The sequence below is a fragment of the Physeter macrocephalus genome, chromosome 15, assembly GCF_002837175.3.
Source record: "Physeter macrocephalus isolate SW-GA chromosome 15, ASM283717v5, whole genome shotgun sequence".
NCBI classification, from domain to species: domain Eukaryota; kingdom Metazoa; phylum Chordata; class Mammalia; order Artiodactyla; family Physeteridae; genus Physeter; species Physeter macrocephalus.
The window spans coordinates 78144019-78151874 of record NC_041228.1 but is presented as its reverse complement, the minus strand read 5'-3'; the positions used below and the strand labels follow the sequence as shown (position 1 = coordinate 78151874).

Below are 7856 nucleotides of genomic sequence, written 5' to 3'. Positions count from 1 at the left end.
CGTACCGCAAAAAAAAAAAAAAAAAAAAAAAAAAAAAAAAAAAGCTTCCAAACCAAACCCAAGAGAAAAACTAGAACCTTGATAATAATTACCAGATCCTTCCAGTTTTCTCCAATCTAAACCACTTCCCTTTACCAAGGCAAACAATTACATTTTGTTTGTTTGTATGTTTCAGGAGGTGATGTTTTAAAAAGCAAAAAACCTAGACATAGATTTTTGTGGTTATTGATATTAACCCTTAGATATTTTTCTGATATAAAAATTATATCCCATATAGTAATGAAGAGCTTTCTACAAAAATTGCTCGAGAAAACAAACGGATAAACTAACACAGGCACATAAGAACATTAAGGACCTAAGGGGTTTTTTCCTAAAGTCATAGTTTCCTAGGTGAATTTCCTAAGCGTGAATTTCTGCCACTAGATGACATGATTTCCCTAAAGAGTAACCATTTTCCTGCTCGGTGTTGTGTGTATCTTTGCAGAAAGTACAGTTTAAGTCTGTAAATCCTCTTAACTATAAATAGAACCACCTCTTAAAAGGTTATTCATGTGGAGGGAGATGGGCATGTGTTAATACCTCTGACAAATAATGATCAGAACTCAGAATTAAATGCTGCAAATCCTACAACAGCAAACCTGTCCAAATCCTGTAGCACTAGAAAATCTATCTGTCCCTATGCTCATATCCTCATAAGAATCATTATTTATTTGTAGACTCTAATTATCTGGATCTGCCCTTTCCCCAATGTTATTGTAACCAATTGGCACAAGGAGAAGAAAAACTGTGGGTTTTTTTAGTCATTAGAAAGCTTTTTCCGTAGGAATGTACTGACCTCTACTTTTGAGCTTTCAGACAAATAATACATGAATTTCCACACCTCCTCCTATCACCGAAACACTAGGTCTTTAGGAAACTAGAATGAAATGGGATAGAATGGCCAGAAGCCCTTAATTAATGGGCATCTAAATGTAGGCAACACACACAAAAGAGATTTCTAAAAGGTAGAATTTGGAGACATCTCTGAGGAAACAGACAGCAATAACAGTATATGTCACGTGTGCATATATATAATATACATGTATGTATATATATAATATGTGCATACACACATATAATTTCAAAGTTCTAACTGCCTTGGAGAGTATGCTTTAAGCAGAGTCATAGGCAAAGGATTGGAAAGTATCTACGAATGCGCAGTACACATTCCGACGGCGTCCTGGAATCGACAGCCCTGGGGCGCTGGGCCCTCCGAGCTGCCATCCTGGCCTCATTAACCCAGGTAATCAGGTCCCAGCCGGTGCAGCAGCAGGTGCAAGCAGTCAGGAGTGATCCAGTTGGGATGCTACCGGCCTCTCCACTCAGTGTTGCCTTTTTCTATTGCGTCTGAATTTAGATGCACATTTAGGCGGTCATGTCCCTCATCTAGCAAGGATCAGGATGGTAGAACGCCAATGCATTTAATTCTACAAATATCACTGAGTCCTTCCTATCTGCAAAACCTTGGGCTAAGTTTTGAGAAAGAGAAAGATTTTGTCCTTCCTCTCTACAGCCTCACAGTATTATCAAAATAGCATCCTATCAGCATGAGTGCAGTCAATACTAGAGGCTATCTATGTGATTACATCCTTTCAATCAGTAAGGCAGTGAGACACTGAGATGCAATATGATTGATATGGAGTAAAACAACTGAAAAAGGCCTAGTGAAACAGTGGAAAAGGTGACATTTAAGGTAGACATGAAATAATATCTAGAAATGGAGAGAAGTAAGCAAAGCATGGGCTGAAATGTGTCTAGATGCCCAGAGGCCATGGTCTTAAATGCACAACTATATGTAAAACTGTAAAACTTTTAGGAAAAAATGATAGGAAATCTTTATACCCTACGGCAGGCAGAGTTCTTATATAGCAAAAGCATAGTTCATGGAAGAAAAATTGAGAAATTGGATCCCATCAAAAGTAAAAACCTTTGCTCTGCCAAAGACCCTATTTAAGAGGATGTAGAGACAAGTTACAGACTTTGAGAAAATATTTGCAAACCCCATATCTGACAAAGACCTTGTAACTAGAAATATAAAGAACTCTCAAAACTCAAGAATAAAAAACCCAAACATCCCAAGTAGGATATGGGCAAAAGACGTGAACAGGCATTTCATCAAACAGCATATACACACAGACGGCAAATAAACAACATGAAAAGAGAGTCAGCATCATTACCACTAGGGAAATGCAAGCTAAAAACACAATGAAATATCACGACTCACCTATCAGAATGGCTAAAATGAAACAGAGTGACAAAACCAATTTCTGGCAAGGATGCAGAGATACTAGATCACTCAAAGATTGCTGGTAGGACGGCAAAATGGTACAGGCAGTCTGGAAAACAATCTGGCCGTTTCTTACAAAACTAAACATGCAACTATCGTATGGTCCAGCAATTTCACTATTGGGTGTTTATCCCATAGAAATGAAAACCTATGTTCATACAGACTCCATATGCTCATGTTCACAGCAGCTTTATTCATAATAGCCCCAAACTAGAAACAACCCAAAAGTCCTTCAAGGGATGAAGGATTAAATAAACTGTGGTACATCGGTGCCAGGGAGCACGATGAGCCAGCTAAGAGGAATCAAGTACTGATACGCAGAAGGAATGAACTACTGACATTGCCCCTGGATCAATCTCGAGGGGATGAGACTGAGTGAAAAAAGCCAATCCCAAAAGGTCACACTCTGCATGATGCCATTTATATAACATTGTTAAAATAAAATTATAGAAATGGAAAATAGATTAGTGACTACCAAAGACTAGGATGGAGAGAGGGTGGTGGATGCAGCTACAAAGGGGTGGTTTGAGGGAGCTTGGCAGGGATGAAACACTTCTTTATCTTGATTTCGCTGGTTACACAAACCTACACATGTGATAAAACTGCATCGAACTACACTCACACACACACTTGTGAAATCTGAGTAAGCTCTTAGAATTGTACCAATGTCAGTCTCCTGGTTTTGACGTTGTACGACTTATGAAGTTCCCACTGGGAGAAACTGGATGAAGAGTGCCTGGGACCACTGTGTACATCCTTTTTTGGAACTTCCGGTGAATCTATAATTATTTCAAAATTAAAAAAAAAAAAAAAGTAAAAGCCCTCCAAAGGCAGGTTAGACTGAAAATAACAACACATTTATGTGTTGTATAAATGTGTTGCCTACATTTATTGTGGTTCTTCCTGTTGTTCTTTTTATCTGGATTCTTAACCAATTTCATTAGGTCAGTAGCACGGACATCGTTAGACCTGTTTTAGAGATGAGAAAACAAGTTTGGAAAAACTTTTGGTTACATGTGTGAAGTCAGCTGAGCAGTGATTTGAACCTAGGTTTTTCTGACACCGATTTCATGACGAATTCGATAGCTTCTGGCAGTGCTTTAGAAGCAGGCTGTAATCTCGTGGGCTAGAAGCCAGCAGCCTCAACAGTGATTTCTCTGCGCCTTCTGCCCAAAGCAGCCCAACACGGCCACGAATTAACTACAAAATAAATTAATATTCCCCAAACATACACACGCACACAAACTCACGAACTTGGCTTCGTCAGAATGATTTTTTTCTCCACAAGGATTTTTGCTTCCTTCCATTCAGGGCACAAAGTACAGGCGGGAGGTGGGGTGCTCCCTGGGTCAGTCACTCTTTCTAATACTAAACGTGAGAGAGAGAGAGAGAGAGAGAGAGGAAACTTTCCAGCCACACTGGCAATAAGTCAAGTCATCTACCCATCCATCTGTCAATACAGATGTATACGTATATGTGTGTGCATCCCTTCCCAGTAATAAAAGCGGTCAGAGCTTAGGCAAGAAAGTGTCCTACACAAAATTATTGTTCATATCATTTCAGTATCGATGCCCCTCTAAGAGTTCAGACTCCTAAGTGCTCTCCTGTTCCAGATGTGTGACCCCTTGAGCATCTGATCAAAGCACTTGTTTTGAGGCATTACACACTAAAAGGAGAGAAATCAATGCCAAGGTCCCAAAGGGTACCTAGGAAGACAACGGAGCTTTGTGTGGCAAAAAGGGTAGAAGAAAGAAGAGAGGAAAAAATATCTTAGTGAGAAAGGAACTATGCTTCTAGTATCCAGCACCTTCACGTTAACGTATCCAGAAGACAAAATTGTTCTGTCCTGCCTCCGGTTGTGAAAGGGTAAGTTCGCTGAGAAGGACAAAGATGGTTCTTTTCTTTCTGAAGACCCTCTGAAAAGAATTCTGTACTAATTTGCTTAACACCTGAGAGGCTCGCAAACCTGCTTAGGGAAAGGCTCATCCGGAAGTCTGTCGTGGTTACATCTTCCGTCCTTGGCGCGCACGGGTTAGCCGGGAATCCTTGGGTTCCTACTGCAGGTGTTTCCAGGTGAGCAAAGGCAGGAGGGCTCACCAGGCTCCAGACTCAGGGGCTTCTGGGAAAATGTGATTCTTCCCGCCAGTGGGAATATCGTGTAAAACCCAGTGTCGGCGTCTTCATTCTCCACAAGATTTTTCTACTCTGAAAATAACTATACAAAAAAGATCCCCGTCAGTCCTATTCTTCAAAGTTTTAGATGAAAACTTTTAAATACAAGTTTTGATCATGTTTACCAACGTTTTTTAACATTTAAATAATTGTCTTTCAGGGTTTTACATTAAAGATTGGGTTTTTGCCACTGGATTATATTTTTAGAGGCAAACATCTCCACCAGCGCCACCAAATAATTTGGTTTAGCAAAGGTAGACTATTTTTATGGGCTTCTTTGCTCATCTGAAGTTTTTCTGAATGAGAAAGGGTTAGAGGATATATAGCATTAGGTGATTTTCTAACTTAGCTTGAGTTTGAAACTTAGCTCTTGTTCTTTCTTTTTAATAAATATATTTATTTATTTTTGGCTGTATTGGGTCTTCATTGCTGCGTGCGGGCTTTCTCCAGTTGCAGCAAGCAGGGGTTACTCTTCATTGCAGTGCGCGGGCTTCTCATTGCGGTGGCTTCTCCTGTTGTGGAGCACGGGCTCAGTAATTGTGGCGCGTGGGCTCAGTAGTTGTGGCTCGCAGGCTCTAGAGCACAGGCTTCAGTAGTTGTGGCGCGTGGGCTTAGTTGCTCCGTGGCATGTGGGATCTTCCTGGACCAGGGCTCGAACCCGTGTCCCCTGCATTGGCAGGCGGATTCTTAACCACTGCACCACCTCCCTGGTGGGCTTCCCTAGCCCTTAGCTTTTGTTCTTGAGACTGTAAACCTAGAGTTTCTGGACACACAAACGAATGGCAGTATTTCTAAAAGTGATGGCTCTGAAGTGCTTCGTGTATGTTACCAGTCACACCAGGCTCAGGGCACATGGTAAGAAGGCTCTTATTCTTTGGTGTCTCCGATTCTCACACACGGCTTGATTTCCAGGGTGTGTGACAGGAGCCACACAGGACTTCTCTGCAGCCCAACCAGCATCGCTGCCTGGAGATTCAGCCTACAGAGCCAGGTGCTTTCTGCTGCAACTGGTAGCTTTGTTGTCAGTTGACATTAACTGAACCACCACGGCATACTCACGTAGGACACAGAAGACACGTCTTAATAACTCGTGCCCGTGTTATATTCATTATAATATTCAAGCAGATGTTGCATTTCTAAAATGAGTGAGACATCATCAAAAACTGTAGAAAAGGAAGTCTTGCATGGAGATAAGACACTCTGTTATCAATTTTGAAAAGGAGGGAGACTTTTAATAGCAGATTGGACGCCACAAAAATTAAAATTATCAAAGTAGGAAATATCAAAATAAAGAAATGTTTGAAAAAGTCTATCAGAACACAGAGAAGAAAGATAAATTAAAATTATGAGGGAGGAGAGGAAATAAGGGATACAGAGGACAGATCTTCGAAATTCACTTTAGGGATAGATAAAAGGAAGAGATTAAAAGGGGATCTGAGCAGTGAAATAGCAATAATCAATTTTTTTAAAAAACACAATTTTATATTCCTGATATAAATAAAGATTTCATATAATAATTTGAGAATACAGATTGTATTCCGTCAGACAATGAAAACGAAATCTAGTAATATCTTCATAGAATGTTCAAATTTCAAAAATTAAGACACTATTTCTATAAATATCCAGAAGGGGGAAAATGAGATTACCTACAAGGAAACAAAAAAGAAACTTTACCTTATAATTCTCTGAAGCACTAAATAACTGAAAACAATAGACTTATAACTAGACAGCTTTCAACAACAAAAAAAGAAAAACACTGTGTCTCAAGACTTATTCATAGCCAGGTGTCATTCATGCCTTAACACAAGAGAAAGCTATTTTAAGATATGCCAGGATGTGGACGACACACGACACAACTGCACTTCCTGTAAAATCACATGAACATTCTTGTCAGAGCAACAAAAGATGGGGCAAAATGAGAACCCAAGAACGAGAGAGTCACGGTTCGGAGCGATTGGTGGTAACTATTGAAACAGTTAATCAGATGGAACTAATAGAGGTAAAAAATGACTGTAAAGTGTGACTATTCTTTAAAAGTCTGGTTATAGCATAAAAAGAAAGGGGAAAAGAATGAGGGGAGAGGCTTACCTCTCCAGATTAACTGACAGAGCAAGGGAGGGAGGAGACATCGGGCCTCACTCCTCGTGTCTGGTGGAAGAAAGTTGGAAGAATTCTGCCTGGACAGCACCTCTAAAGCGGAGGGAGGGGCGCCTTTGAGGGGGTGGAGCCAGGTGCCGGCAAAGGGAAAGGCAGTGATGTCCCCTTGACTGTCTAAAGAATGTCCAGCTCAAATGGGATTGCAGTTATGCTTTTTAAAAAGTCCCAAGAGGCACGTGGAAGTGTTTGCAGAACAAATAAATGACTGTGACTTTCAACTTGCTTTAAAATAATCCAGGAGGAGAGAAAGGTAGGGCAGATAGGAGGCGAAGCAAAACGGGCAAAATATGCTGATAACTGTTGAAACAGTGATGGAATGAGGGTTGGTAAGTATATTTGCTCAGTTTATTTTTTTTAATTTTCAAAATTAACATAATAAAAACATTTTTGTTAAAAATCACAAAGACTAGAGCTTAGAATTTACCCTTTAAAATTAAATAACAAATTAAATAAATACATAAATACAGCTTTCCATATTCTATTTATATACCACAGTGGGAGCAGCTAGTATATGCTTTAGACTTTCACTGGATAGCAAGACTGAACTTAACCTTTCAGAAAAAATTTTAAATGGCAAAAGATCCTGTCTGGAAGTCTAAAAAGTATACTGTAAAAAAATCCTTGTTGGCCTCGGCGTGCTGTTTAGACTTTTATTCATAAATTTTATCGCTCTCAGATTTTAAATTTATGGTTAGGAAGAAATATATCTAAGTCTCATTTCCACTGTGCAAAAGATCTCATAACATCATGTTGTTGGCTTTCCTGCCAAAATCAAGCCAGCCTTCACCAAACCATAAAACCACTGCAAACACGTTAGAAAATTTAAAGTTTTGCCTTCTTGCAGGGTAAAGATGCCGATGAAATTTACTGGGAATCTTAGATAGTAATCTTGTGTTACAGGTTCAGTACGAACCGTTTATTTCCATTCCGTGCATAAAGCAATTCAGATAAGGTTTGTATCATTTGAGAGCTTATTTTAGAAACCTCTGCAAAATGGTTTTATAGTTACTGCATTTTAAATGACTGAAATAAGTAGTTTTAAAATGAAGCAACGGGCTTCCCTGGTGGTGCAGTGGTTGAGAATCTGCCTGCCAATGCAGGGGACACGGGTTCGAGCCCTGGTCTGGGAAGATCCCACATGCCGCGGAGCAACTAGGCCCGTGAGCCACAACTACTGAGCCTGCACGTCTGGAGCCTGTGC

General features: G+C 40.0%; 1 protein-coding gene across 3 annotated transcripts in view; it reads left to right on the top strand.

Annotated features, from left to right (window-relative positions):
• Nucleotides 1–7856, top strand: part of RGS20 (regulator of G protein signaling 20) — a 77092-nt gene that overhangs the window by 562 nt on the left and 68674 nt on the right. The window lies entirely within an intron of this gene.